The sequence below is a fragment of the Rhinatrema bivittatum genome, chromosome 4 (genome assembly GCF_901001135.1).
Source record: "Rhinatrema bivittatum chromosome 4, aRhiBiv1.1, whole genome shotgun sequence".
Taxonomy (NCBI): Eukaryota; Metazoa; Chordata; class Amphibia; order Gymnophiona; family Rhinatrematidae; genus Rhinatrema; species Rhinatrema bivittatum.
In genome coordinates this window covers 401,533,404-401,547,019 of record NC_042618.1, presented here as the reverse complement: position 1 = coordinate 401,547,019, position 13,616 = coordinate 401,533,404, and the positions used below count along the sequence as shown (strand labels likewise).

At 38.5% G+C, this 13,616-nt stretch overlaps 1 protein-coding gene across 4 annotated transcripts in view; it reads left to right on the top strand.

The window, feature by feature from the left end:
• Nucleotides 1–13,616, top strand: part of TAFA4 (TAFA chemokine like family member 4) — a 293,701-nt gene that overhangs the window by 57,181 nt on the left and 222,904 nt on the right. For 2 of the 4 annotated variants that reach the window (XM_029601060.1, XM_029601062.1), the window contains one exon: nt 3,603–3,670. The exons of the other annotated variants lie outside the window; for them this stretch is intronic. The gene's annotated coding sequence lies outside the window, so the exon portion shown is untranslated. The remainder of the gene's footprint in view (nt 1–3,602; nt 3,671–13,616) is intronic. 4 annotated transcript variants of the gene reach the window in all.

The window sequence follows — 13,616 nt, the reverse complement described above, 5'->3', positions numbered from 1 at the left end:
ATTCCTAATATATATTTTTTTGCTCAATCCTATTCCAAACATCAAAGGGGCAAATTTGCAGGATTTAGGAATTAGGCATATGAGGATCCCTTCAAGAAAAAAGATAAAAAATAAACTTAACAAATTAACAAATGAGATTGTTCCCAATTTCTTTCTAATCGTCTACGTGTGCACTAACATGCATCAATTCTTGCCTTTTTGCAGCCAGGAAGTCCTTAAATTGATTAATTTCAAAGAAAATATAAGTTGTTCCATGATACTTCAGTGTACATTTACAAGGATATTTCACTATTCATTGTAGCACCAATTGCTAAGACTTCTGACTTTAACACCAGAAAAGCCTTACGACGAATTTGTGTGTTCCTGGCGAGGTCGGGGTAGATCCTCACCATGGAACCCAGAAATAAGGTTTTCATATTCCTGAAATATGCACGCATCACATAATTCTTGTCTTGTTCGGATTGAAAAGTAATCAATAAAGTAATACGTTCTGTAATTTCCATCTGAGATTCTTCAAGAAATCTAGTCAAATTTTGGAAATCTATAGAATTCTTAGCTAAGTTTTCTCTCATAGAGCCCTGCTTAAAAGGTAATTGAACCACTTTATTAATATTTGGAATTTTATCTGTAGGGACCTTTAGGCTTCCTTCCAGATATTTTTTTAAAGGTAACTAAGAGGAGCTCATCTTTAACTTTAGGAAAATTTAATATACGTATATTTAAATTTTTAATGGTATTTTCTAAGAATTCAGTTTTCCTAGAGGTGGCTAACTTCTCACGGGACATTACAGCAGTTTATATCTTTAATACCCCTAACATCTTCCTCCAGGACATGAATCTGTGTGCATTCCAGCAGCTTTTAAACATTTTTCTTCAGTAATATGTAATGTTTTAGCCCTGCCTTAAAGGTATTCAGCGATGACAGGTTGTTTCTCATGTCTTACATATTGTTTACACCTTTAAATCACAGAACTTTTTAAAAATTTTCACAAGAAGCGTTTGGAAGAGACACATTTTTTTGAGTTAGTACATGAGGTGCATGCATTTGTAAGGAAAACCCAGTCTTTCTGAGTGCCCTTCTTCCCGTGATAACTAAGGAAGTGTTTAGCAAAGTCAGAGATGTCGTTGGTCAGGTTTATTCGGTTCATGAACTGGATTGACCATAAAGAAAGTAAACAGTCTGTAAACTAATCATAGATGCTGTTTGGATAATGTCGTTTTTTTTTTTTTTTTTAAACCGACGCTATTTTGCTGCTCTATTTACCAGAGACCTGAACCAAAGCAGATGGTCAAAGAGCTAAGGAGGACAATTTAATGGAGGTTCATGAAAAACTGCGGAAGAGCGCTTCTTAAGTAGCAAAAAAATAATGTTATTACCTTTTAGTTTTATATATGCCATTTTTATTTTAATAATCAACAATAAAGAAGCAAAAACCCTCTCCAATTTATATTCAATAAAGAAAAAGTAGAGGAAAAAAGGATATAAATCCAATATATAACTTATGAAACAAAAATAATATATATTAACAACTTATATAACAGCAGATGACAATATCATCAATGATTGCCTCAAGATCTCTCTCTGCAGCCTCTCGCCACTCAATGGGCCGCAAGCCGCAATCGGTCAGTGAAACATTTAGTTATTCATAATCATTTATTGTCATCATGCTGTAAAGTTATAACAAATTTTTATAAAGAAAATTATTTTGATAGTATTTTAATTAGGAATTAGGAATTTTTATTTTAATAACATTTGAAATGCAAAATATTATTGATACTTAACTTGCTGATGCAATTTCTAAGACAGCACCTACTTTCCAAGAAAAGTTTATGACTAGGGAACAGTATATGATCTGTCCTTTAATTTCAATCAAAGTATGACTATATTATACCATCGTTTATCACGGATTAGGCAACAATGTCTCTTACAGCTTCATTATAAATCATCAGTTCATCTTTTCCTAGGTCTGCTTGAATCTGCTTACCTGTAACCTATGCTATATATTAGGGTAAAACATTTCAGCTGATAGTTAAAGTTGGGCACAAATATGACCTTTATGGATTGGCTACACGCTGCTGGAGTGGACCAACATAGCAATCACACTCCTTACACAAAGCTGAAATCCTTGGGCAAATCCTTTGCTCAAGGATTTATATTTTTGCTGCTTCCATGAAGCAAAAAAAAAATCATAGAAAAGGTTTGCAAGCCAAAACGTCTGCTGAAAGTGCTGGGAGACTTTTGCTCAAAAGTGCTCTAGTGAAGAACTGGGCAGGCCTTGCACGTCATGTTTTGCACACATATTTTTTTTTCTTGTGGCTTCTTTTCCCCTTCTTGAAGTTGCAGGAGAATCTTTGGACAAAAGGTAGCTCTGTTTCAAAGTTGCACATTTTCTTGCAGTTGATTTTTAGAGGTGTGCACGGGAACATTTTTTTCCGTTTGGTTCATTTCTTTCATTCTGGGTGCGTTTTAGGTCTGAATTTCATTTTTTTTTTTTAACTCTTCGGATTTCTCAGGTTATTCATTTTCGGCAACTTGCGCAAGCAAGTTTCAATTTGCGGAAACAGGTTGCCAAAACAAATTAAAACAAAAAAAATGTTCCACATTTTTGGAATGAGTTGCGTTTTGGTTTGTTTCATTCATAACAAACTGAAAATGAACTCATTGGTCACATTTAATTTAAAATGAAGGCACATCCCTTTTCTTTTATTTATATTTCTTATATACCGGCATTCGCGATGGGAGTCGCATCATGCCGGTTTACAAATAACAAGGTGTGACAACAGAATAAATACTTAATAACTTAAAAACATTAACAAGTGATAGAAGAATAAGGTAGCAGTTACAATAAAACAGGGATAAAATGCAACTTGGAATGAAGAGAAGGCAAAAGAGAGATTAACACTGAGATAACAAAAGAATGACCAAGGTAAATAAAACCAAGGTAAATAAAACCTGCCTCATTAAAAAAGAGAGAACATTATTGAGTTGTCAAAGGTTGTTGATTACCCTGACGGGAGTTCTTAGTTGCTTGAGTTGAGTTGAGAGTTGAGTTGAGTTGAGTTGAGAGTTTCTTCGTCCTACTCTTGCATAAGACTTAAATTTGGCCTCAGTTGTTTAGTTCCATAGTCACTGAATGGCAGAGAAGTCTTCAGCATTTCACAATGATTCAAGGGAAGGTGAGCTTAGCCATCATCTGAATATTAGGAAAAGGAGTCAAGAAAGTAATTGTTAGTAACATCACACTATAGAATAGAAAGAAATGTACACTGTATTTGGGATGCAGTTCTATATAGGATAATTTAAATTGGTTTTCTTATTGTTTCTTCAGTTTAAAATGAAATTAAGTTTAGATGCTATCTCCTTTCGTAATACAGAAAACCAAGAAAAAAATTGAACAGATACAGAGATTGTTCAAAGACATGAAAATAAGGGGGAAAAAAATTCCTTTTGATTGCTAATTTATTCTTAGGTAAAGTTGTGCTGTTGCCACATTAGTCCACATGAATGCATGGAGATTAAGGTCAATAAACAAAAAAATGGTAAAATTCATCCCTCTCACGCCTTCATGGTAATATAATCTATGATTCACTTGTATGTTCAGGTGATGTCATCTTTGGTTTGACCTGAAGAATGGAGTGTCAAGAAATGTATTGCTACTTCAAGAAAAAGGTATCACCTTATATATTTTTGTGTTTCTTGACCTTTATTTTTAAGAATTTCATCTTGAAACCCTGCCAGGTTATGATGCCTCTTACTAAGAAACACTCTGCGCCAATGTGTGTTTTGAGTAGACATCGATGTGAATAGGTCTGTTGTAATATGCATCCGTAGACCCTTGTGAAAGTGTAACATGACATGCTTTCAGCATAAGGTATATGTTCCACTGTGAACATATGGCTATGCATTCATTCAATTTATCTTCAAAAGTTTATGCATGCAACCTTTTTACGTGCATAAAATCTGATTTGTACTTTATGTACAGACGCATATAAAATTGAATTTTATCCACATAAAACTGCATTTCTGAGCATAAGTTCTGAAAACAGATTGAATGATCACACGTTCCTGTGCTCACAGTGGAACATATGCCCTCCTCCTGAAAGCATGCCATGTTACACTACACAACGAAAGCCCCGTAAAATGGCCAAAATCAAAACAAAGCTAACCACATGTTTTTTTGGCTGCACATCATTATGAACAAGATCTTGTGGTTTTAGAATTGTAAATACTCTATGAGTAAATAGGCATATTTTATGTTTTCATGTCCATGAACAATCCTTGCCTGTGAACAATCTTTCTTCTTTCCAGAGAGGGGCAATGGGTTTTTCTTTCACTGACTGTACCTTAGGTTTGTAGCACTGGAAGGTGATGAACTTAGTGTAGTGCATCTCCTGCTGAAATCATTTCATAGCACACAATTAAGTTGAACAATCTGCTATTCAATTAACCTTAGCAGTACAGTAAATTTGTTTGCTATTGGGCTATCATAAAAAGTATAGGAGTAGATTTTAAAAGGAGCCCGCGCGACCTATATGTACACTTTGTGCGCGCCGAGCCGCGCTGGCTTCCTCCGTTCCCTTCCCCCTAGCCTGACCTTCCCATCCCTTCTCCTAACCTTTCCCCCCCCCAGCCCTACTCTAACCCCCTGATCTTTATTTTACCTTTTGCGCCTGCCTCCAGGCAGACATAAGTTGTGCCCGCTGGCCGATTGCCGGCACATGATCTCTGACAAAGTGGCAAATGGCTCTGTGCCAGGAGCCACTGACCCTGCCCCGCACATTTTTTCAAGCCTTGGGACTTACACGCGTCCTGGGGCTTTATGCGTGCTGCTGGGCCTTTTGAAAATAGGCCTGGCGCACGTAACCCGCCGAAAATCTGCCCCATAATTAGAGGCAATTTTGAATAGCCCATTTAATTGCAAGAATAAGCTAAGAAAGAATTTGAAAAGAAGTTGGCCACAGAGGCAAAAACTCATAATAACTTTTAAAAATATATCCGAAGCAGAAAGCCTGCGAGGGAGTTGGTTGAACCGTTAGATGATCGAGGGGTTAAAGGCGCACTTAGGGAAAATAAGGCCATTGTGGAAAGACTAAACAAATCCTGCTTTGGTGTTTAATGTTCTAGAGACAGTTTTCAAGGGTGATGATTCAGATGAACTTAACCAAATTATGGTGAACCTGTAAGATGTAGTAGGCCAGATTGACAAACTGAAGAGTAGTAAATCGCCTGGACCAGACTGTATATACTCCAGGATTCTGAAAGAACTCAAAAATGAAATTTCAGACCTATTAGTAAAGATTTGTAACCTATTATTAAAATTGTCCATTGTACCTGAAGACTGGAGGGTGACCTCAGGAATATGTACTAGGACTGATGCTTTTTAATATATTTATAAATGATCTGGAAAGGGGTACGACGAGTGAGGTGCTTAAATTTGAAGATGACACAAAATTATGCAGAGTAGTTAAAGCTCAAGCGGATTGTGATAAATTGCAGGAGAACTTTGTGAGACTGTAAGACTGGGCATTCAAATGGCAGATGAAATTTAATGTGGACAAGTGCAAGGTGATCCATATAGGGAAAAATAACCCTTGCTGTGGTTACACGATGTTAGGTTCCACACTAGGAGTTACCACCCAGGAAAGAGATCTAGGCGTCATAGTGGATAACACATTGAAATCATTGTCTCTTTGTGCTGTGGCAGTCAAAAAAGCAAATAGAATGTTAAGAATTAATAGGAAGGGAATGGCGAATAAAATGGTGGATGTCATAATGCCTCTGTATCGCTCCATGGTGAGACCGCACCTTGAATACTGTGTGCAGTTCTGGTCGCCGCATCTCAAAACAGATATAATTGCACCAGAGAAAGAACAGAGAAGGGCGACCAACATGATAAAGGGGATGGAACGGCTCCCCTATGAGGAAAGGCTAAAGAGGTTAGGGCTGTTCAGCTTGGAGAAGAGAAGGCTGAGGGAGGATAAGATAGAGGTCTACAAAATAATGAAAAGACTTGACTGAGGAAGTGTTAATTGGTTGTTTACTCTTTCGGATAATACAAGGACTAGGGGGCACACCATGAAGTTAGCAAGTAGCTCATTTAAAACAAATCGGAGAAAATTCTTTTTCACTCAACCCATAATTAAGCTCTGGAATTCATTGCCAGAGGATGTGGTTACAGCAGTTAGTGTAACTGAATTTAAAAAAGATTTGGATAAGTTCCTAGAGTAGAAGTCCATAAATTGCTATTAATCAATAAGGATTAGTAGCTTGGGATCTATTCATTTAATGTTTGGGTAATTGCTGAGTATTTGCCAGGTACTTGTGACTTGGCCACTGTTGGAGACAGGATTCTGGGCTTTATGGACCCTTGGTCTGATCCAGTATGACATATCATATGTTCTTATAAATATGAACTTTTATCTGTGCATACTTGCAGCTAACTTGCAAAGAAAATCGACCCGGCATGTGTACTTTACACCTGCTATTTGTGTGGATAGCCAATCAGGGGCAAAATAGTGTGCATATGATTGAAAATTGGGAGTAATTTTCAAAAGAACATATGTGCTAAAACTGGGTTTTACATATGTAAATGGACTTTTGAAAATTGCCACGCTATATGCTATTGAATTGTCAATAGGTTTTACATGTATAAGTGCACTTTAAGGGGTAATTTTCAAAAGGATTTATATGTGAAAATGTAACTACAATTGTAGCACTTTTCAAAAGCCATTTACTCTTGAAAATTGCGCTTACATGGATAAATTGTATGGACAATTCAATGGCATATATTGTAGCAATTTTCAAAAGCACATTTACACACGTAAAACCCATTTTTAGGCATATAAATGCTTTTGAAAATCAGGCCATAAATGCGTAACTGGGCTTTTGAAAATTGGTATGATACTTTTCCATGCATAAATCATTTTGAAAATTACCTCCATTGCATACTTCTCTGACCTAAACACTCATCCCTCCCTTCCTCAGAATATCTTTTTTTTAAAATCCAGCTAAAAGTACAAATTCCATGGAATCTCAAACTTTTAGCTGAACTTTGGGGTGGGCACTTTCAGCTAAGCCAGTTTACGTTCCCATGTATGCCTCGCTATTGAACTGACCTGAATAATACAGTGTGTATATTCCTTTGTTGTCAGAGATATTGGATGCTAGCTGTGAATATACAGAGCACATCCCTAATGTGTGGAAGTATCCTAGTGTAAGTTTTACTGTGTTCTTAGATCTGGAATTATCTATGGAAGTACACATGGATGAGGGTCTATAGTTTCCTGCTTACTCAATATTTTGCATATGAAAACATGAGCCAAGGCTGTTTGTAGTTATTATTACTCCATACATTACTAACTGAAAAGAAGAGCAGATGCAACAGGTCACTTCCTATAATGAATGAATGTGCTTTATACTTGACATTAACCTCTTTCTGATCATCACCACGAAGTGCCCTTAATTACAAATATATCAATGCAGGAATTCTGGTGGTAGAAAAAAAATGCTTTTGTTACTTCAGCAAATCTCTTGTGGCTGTGTACAATGGTGTTTGGAATGAGAAAGCCAGGAGAGAGGTTTGTCTTGAGAATACTGTAGACTGCTGATTGATTTGATTTGCTTTTGGTGTGTAGAACTTGGGCCAAGAGATTCCTTAAAGCATCTGCCTTCTGATGAAAGTGCCTTAACGATTCTGGGGGTCCTCATAGTTCCTGTGCATGCTTTTGTTCATTAGTGATGTCAAAACCATCTCTCCTATTTTTGCTAGACAGAAATCTCTTTTGTTTTGTATGTGTAAGCTGATTCATCAGGGCTTCTTTTCTTCTATGTCTGAGTCATGGTCTTGTTTATACTACAGTGAACATGGTTACTGCAGGTTCCATAATAATTAAACAGATTAAAGTGGATCCCCCTCTTTGCTGGTAGGTTCTTTGATGCAGAAACTGTGTTTTATGACTGTTCCTCATCTACCATCCAGGAGGAATCTTTTCCACTTGATTCTGATTACCCCACTCATACACAATTCCTAGCAGAACACTAGAATTGTTTCTGTTTCAGTTCTCATTTAAGGTTCAATTCAGGGCCTAAAGATAAAGGACCAAGAAAAGCCTCTGGCACCTTGAGATCAATATAAAATCACACGTGCATCCACCCTCAAAGAAAAAAGTAGCTACAAGAAACATCACAAGCCACTATTCTTAAAAACTCTTTCATAAGAAACATTTTGTAGCTGAAGTTAGTAATGGAGTCTTGGACTGTGGAACTATTGAAGTACACATTTTGCAAAAGTGCTTCCTCTGGATCACCCTCATTTGTAGGATAAATGAGGCTCCACTTTCAGTTCTTCCACCCTTGCACTGGGTTGCTCTGTAAAACACTGTTGAGAGCTGTCAGAGCATCCAAGCTATGTAAGATACAGGCATTCTTTGCCATTTGAACAGGCAGCATTGCACCTTTGAGGAAAGGGCGGCTGTTAGATCAGGGCCTCCTAAGCCTGTCCTAGTGTTCCCACAGCCACATGGATTTTCAGTTTATTCACAACCAATATGCTTGAAATTAAATTTGCATACATTGGAGATGCAGGATATGCAAATTTATCTCAGGCATGTTCTTTGGGGCATGGATATCCAGAAGTTCTGACTGGCTGTGGGGGATCACCAGGATGGATCTGTGCTAAATAATCCACAATTTGATATGTAGCAACCTTTCATTACTGCAGTTCATCATGCTGAAAGCTAGTTCTCATCTCTGTTGGATCTGGTTTTCAAAATAATCACAATGACTATGCATGAGCTAGAATTCCATACCTTATATACTGAGTGCATGCAAATCTGTCTCATGCAGAATCACTGTGCCCATCAGTTAGATGTGCATCCAAGACTAGGCTGGGAACGGTAGATGATTTTCTGATGGGAGATGAGAGGTTTTCTACGTGGTTTTCATGGTGCTCTTTTCCCTATTATTTCCTATGGAGCAGTGGTGTATCAGTGTTTGACATCATATTTAAACAAGCTTCTTGCCCTTAGGGCTCACTGGTGTTGTGTTGGAGCCATGCTTAATATGCTTTCTCTGCCCTATTGCAGATGTTGAAGAAGTTAGCAGAGTGAATTTGAATATCTGAAAAATGGATTATGAGACTCAACATATTGAAATAGAGCTGATATTGTATTATGTGCTGGAGAGTAAGGGCTGATATGGAGTTTATTTGTCTCTTCTGAGATTCATGGGACCTCTTGGCAGCCTTTTTCAAATGTAGGATAGGAATATTTTTATTCTCTGCTCTGAAGAAGGGGCAAATGATTCATCCACCTGGTTAAGTACGCAAATTTGAGTATATGAACCAAACAGGAATGTATGTTCTATGCACAAAAATTTGCTACAAGTACCTACAATCAGACTTGCCAGACTAGACATTACAAGAAGATGCGCCTTTTCCGTCGTTGGCCTCCAACTCTGGAATGCAGTCCCTGACAATCTGAGACAGATTACAAATCTGAAAGATTTTAAAAGAATCTGAAAACTTTTCTTTTCAGGAGTGCCTTTGATGCGGTAACGACTTCTTAAATACCCCTCCTATCGCAATCAAAAATAAATAAAAAATTAATCACTGCACTAGCATCTCATTTGGCACAAGATTTTTCTTTCCTTTGTTCTTCCTGTTTGCTTGTTACTGTGATGCATTTTTATATCTATTTTAATTTACTTCTTACCTTTAATGTGATTTTTTTTCATCTTTTAATATGTATGTGTCCAACCATGTAAACTTGACAACCAATGAGTGTAAAAAAGGTATATAAATAATTTTAAATAAATAAGCCCCATACTAATTGCAGACTCCTCAGGAAATGATTGCACTTTGCTCTACATGTGCTTTCACATCTGGGTCATTTGTAATTCTTTTCTACTTTCTGTAGTCAAGCTCCAAGATTCACCATATTTGCATATTACTTCCTAGAGAAATTCTTTAAATAAATCAGTTTTGGAGACCTCATTCTACAAATTCTCCTTTTTTTTTTTCTTTCCAAATCTGATAATCTTAGTATATGAAGTACAGAAAATTGTTTTTAACAATACAATATGAAATGAGCCTACAATTTCTATGAATAGCACAAAAACCTTTTTTTTTTTTAAATTTTATAATTTCTCTAATAGAACCTGAATGAAAATAAGAAACTGAGTTTTATATGTTACATGCTTTAATTCTTCAAGGGCAAGAGAAGGACATTTGCTGATGTGCTTTCTTGACCTAGAGTGTTGCTATGGACACCAGATGGAAAGCCATTCTTGTTTCACAAGGCAGGATATCTAATTGTTGTGACAGAGAAATAGAGGCACAAGTATCAGAAAAGGTTATGTTGATCATTCAGCAGGCGAAGATGACACACAAGTTCTAAGAAATTACACTGTGTCATATTTCTGATAATAACACATGACCATGGATGGAGCCATGAGTGAGCATAAACATTAACAACAATAACTGCAGATTTTGTTGCTGTGCTAGGGAAAATCAAATTTGCTACCTACAGCATAGCAGTAAAGGCTTTCTTTACAAGATAACATCTGATCAAGGTGGTTTCTGAAAATCATAAATCCTGGATAACATGAGAAACTGGTGATAATAGCATGGAACACTATAGAAATGGTTCCCAGAATTATTTTTTTCCCCTATGGTTGCCTTTGAAATCTTTGCTTGCATTAAGATCTTATTGGTTGTATTAAGGTATTACTTGGCCTGGACTAGTGCCTTTGAACTGGGTGCTTGACTGTTTCAGTTTATTACAGTAGACTTTGGTTATGTTGTTTCCTGTTCTTTGGATCAGATGATGGGATAGGTATGGAGGGTAGTGACAGGAAAAAGGGTTCAGAGGCCTGATGAAAGACATTGGGGGAAGAGGGAGTTGGTGCTAAATTGCATATTTTGGAATTTATATGCGCATCTATCCAAAGTGGACGAAACTCAGCTGAGCAGACTGAATGGACCATTCTGCCATCATTACTGAGCTGCTGTAAGTCACTAGGACCTAATGGGCAATGACTTGCACTCTAATCTATAGTAAAATGTTATCTTCATCTAATCACAACAAAAGATATTAATCCATTATAGCTTTACATTATAATAATTTCTTACATTTACTAAAAGATAAGTTTCAGGAGTAAACATTTGTGTTTCCATAAATCATTATTTGGGGAGTGGTCTGTTGGTGATTTAAAAACATAAGAAAATGGGAAATGCCATGCTGGATCAGACCCAGGTCCATGAAGCTCAGCATCCTTTCTTCGAAGTGGACAATCTGGATCTCTAGGAAGTACCTGGCAGAAGCCAAAGAGTAGGATCCATTTCTTGTTGCGCATTCCCAGAGATAAGTGGTGGCTTTCCTCATTTCACCTGGCTAATAATTGTTTATGGATTTTTCTTGCAGGAATTTGTCCATATCCTTTTTAAATGCAAATATGCTATTTGCCTTGATCATATTCTTTGGCAACAAAATCCACAGCTTAATTGTGCTTTGAGTGAAAAATAATTTCTCCAATTTGTTTAAAATGTGCTACTTGTTAATTTCATAAGAATGCCCTCTAGCCTTTATATTACCTGAAAGAGTAAATAGTTTCCTATTTACATGATCCTCCCCACTCATAAATTTTATAAACCTCAGCTAAAGAGCCCTAAACTGTTTAGCCTTTCTTCATAAGAGAGCCGTTCTATCCCTTTATCATTTTTGTCGCCCTTATATGTACTGTTTCTAGCTCTGCTATATTAAGATGGGGTGACTAGACCATACATTTATACCGAGGCAGCATTATATTCTCAGTTTGTTCTCCATTCTTTTCCAAATAATTTGTAACATACTGTTTGCTGTTTTAACTGCTGCAGCACACAGATCTGAAGATTTCAATGTTTAATCCACGATGACACCAAGATCCTTTTCCTGGATGCTGTATGGAATCCAGCATTGTGTACCTATAGTTAGGATTATTTTTCCTCATGAGCATCACTTTGCACTTGTATATGTTAAATTTCATCTGTCATGCAGATGCCCGGTTGTCTAGTCTGGCAAGGTTCTCTTGCAGTTCCTCACAGCCTGATTGTGTTTTAATTACTTTGAATATTTTTGTGTCATTTGCACATAGGAACAGTAACTTTCAAAGTGGCGCTCAGGTGCACATTTGCGTTTGCGCATCGGCCCGCACTCAGGGACACGGCTATTTTATAACTTATGCAAATACATGCGCACATGTTACAAAACAGCTTGGCTGCATACACATGTGCACCTAATTTTAAGTGGGAATGTGCATGGACACGCAAATCCCGCTTCTGCCGCATACATTGTGGATTGTAAAAAAGGCGTGCCCCCACGCCATTCCCATTTTACCAGTACGTCCACCAGTTCACCCAGTTAACAGCTAGGTCCTCCAAACCTCCTTGGTTTGACAGCCTATAATCCCCCCAGTTACCCCCAGATCTTTAAACGATCCTCAGAAATGGCTCGATCCTTTTATTTTATTACTTACATGTAAATCAAAACAGAGGTAAAGTTATATGGCAGGGGACCTCTACATGTGCCAGAGCGCATAGGTATTTATGTGCACATTTCTTGGCCAGGCCCTGAAACGCCCGCACCCCGCCCCTTTCTGGAAACATTTGAGACGTGCGCATCACAGCATTTAAGCACGAATATGGGTTCTTTTTAAAATACACTTGGATCTTCAAAAAATATGCGCGTGCGTACTTTTGTTTGCGCCACCGCGCGTATCTTATAAAATCCGTGCTCGGCGCACGCAAGGCTGCGCAGAATCGGCAGCCTGCGCGCGCCGATCCGCACAGCCTGCCTCCGTTCCCCCACCCCCCAGCCCTACCTAAATCCCCCCCCCTACCTTTGTTGGGCAAGTTACGCCTGCTTGAAGCAGGCGTAACTTGTGCGCCCCACCCTGGCATCCCCCAGCACAGGCCGCAGTGCCGGGGGACTCGGGACCGCCCTCCCGGCACGCCCCCTCCCGCCCCTTTTAGGAAGCCCCAGAACTTACGCGCGTCCCGGGGCTTTGCGCGCGCCGGCGGCCTATGCAAAATAGGCACGCCGGCGCGCGAGTGCCCTGCGCGCGTAAATCCTCCTGCAGGGGTTTTAAAATCTACCCCTTGGCGTGCACAAGCCCAACTTCTTCACACATCTCCTAATTTTGGTACACGACAGGCCTGGTGCACACATTAATTAGGGGATGCATGAATATGTTGGGCTTATGCGCGCCAAGTGGATTTTAAAAGCCACCTGAATGCATGCGTAAATACCGCTATGCACACGTCTCAGAACTCCTCAGGGATGGTAACTTTTAAATTAGTGTGGGGCACACATGTGCCCAAGGACATGGATGTTTTATAACATACATGCGTATAAGCGCACATGTTATAAAATAGCCTGGCCACACGCCCAAGTGCACCTAATTTTAAGCATGCATGCAAATCCCACTTCTACCGCATAAGTGGGGGAATTTTAAAAGGGATGCATGCCGATGCATTAGCCAGTTTTTCCAGTTCGTTACCAGTTTGTCCAGTTAACAAGTAGGTCCTCCCACCCTCCCTGATTTGATAACCGGTACGCCCCCCACTTACTCCAGACCCTTT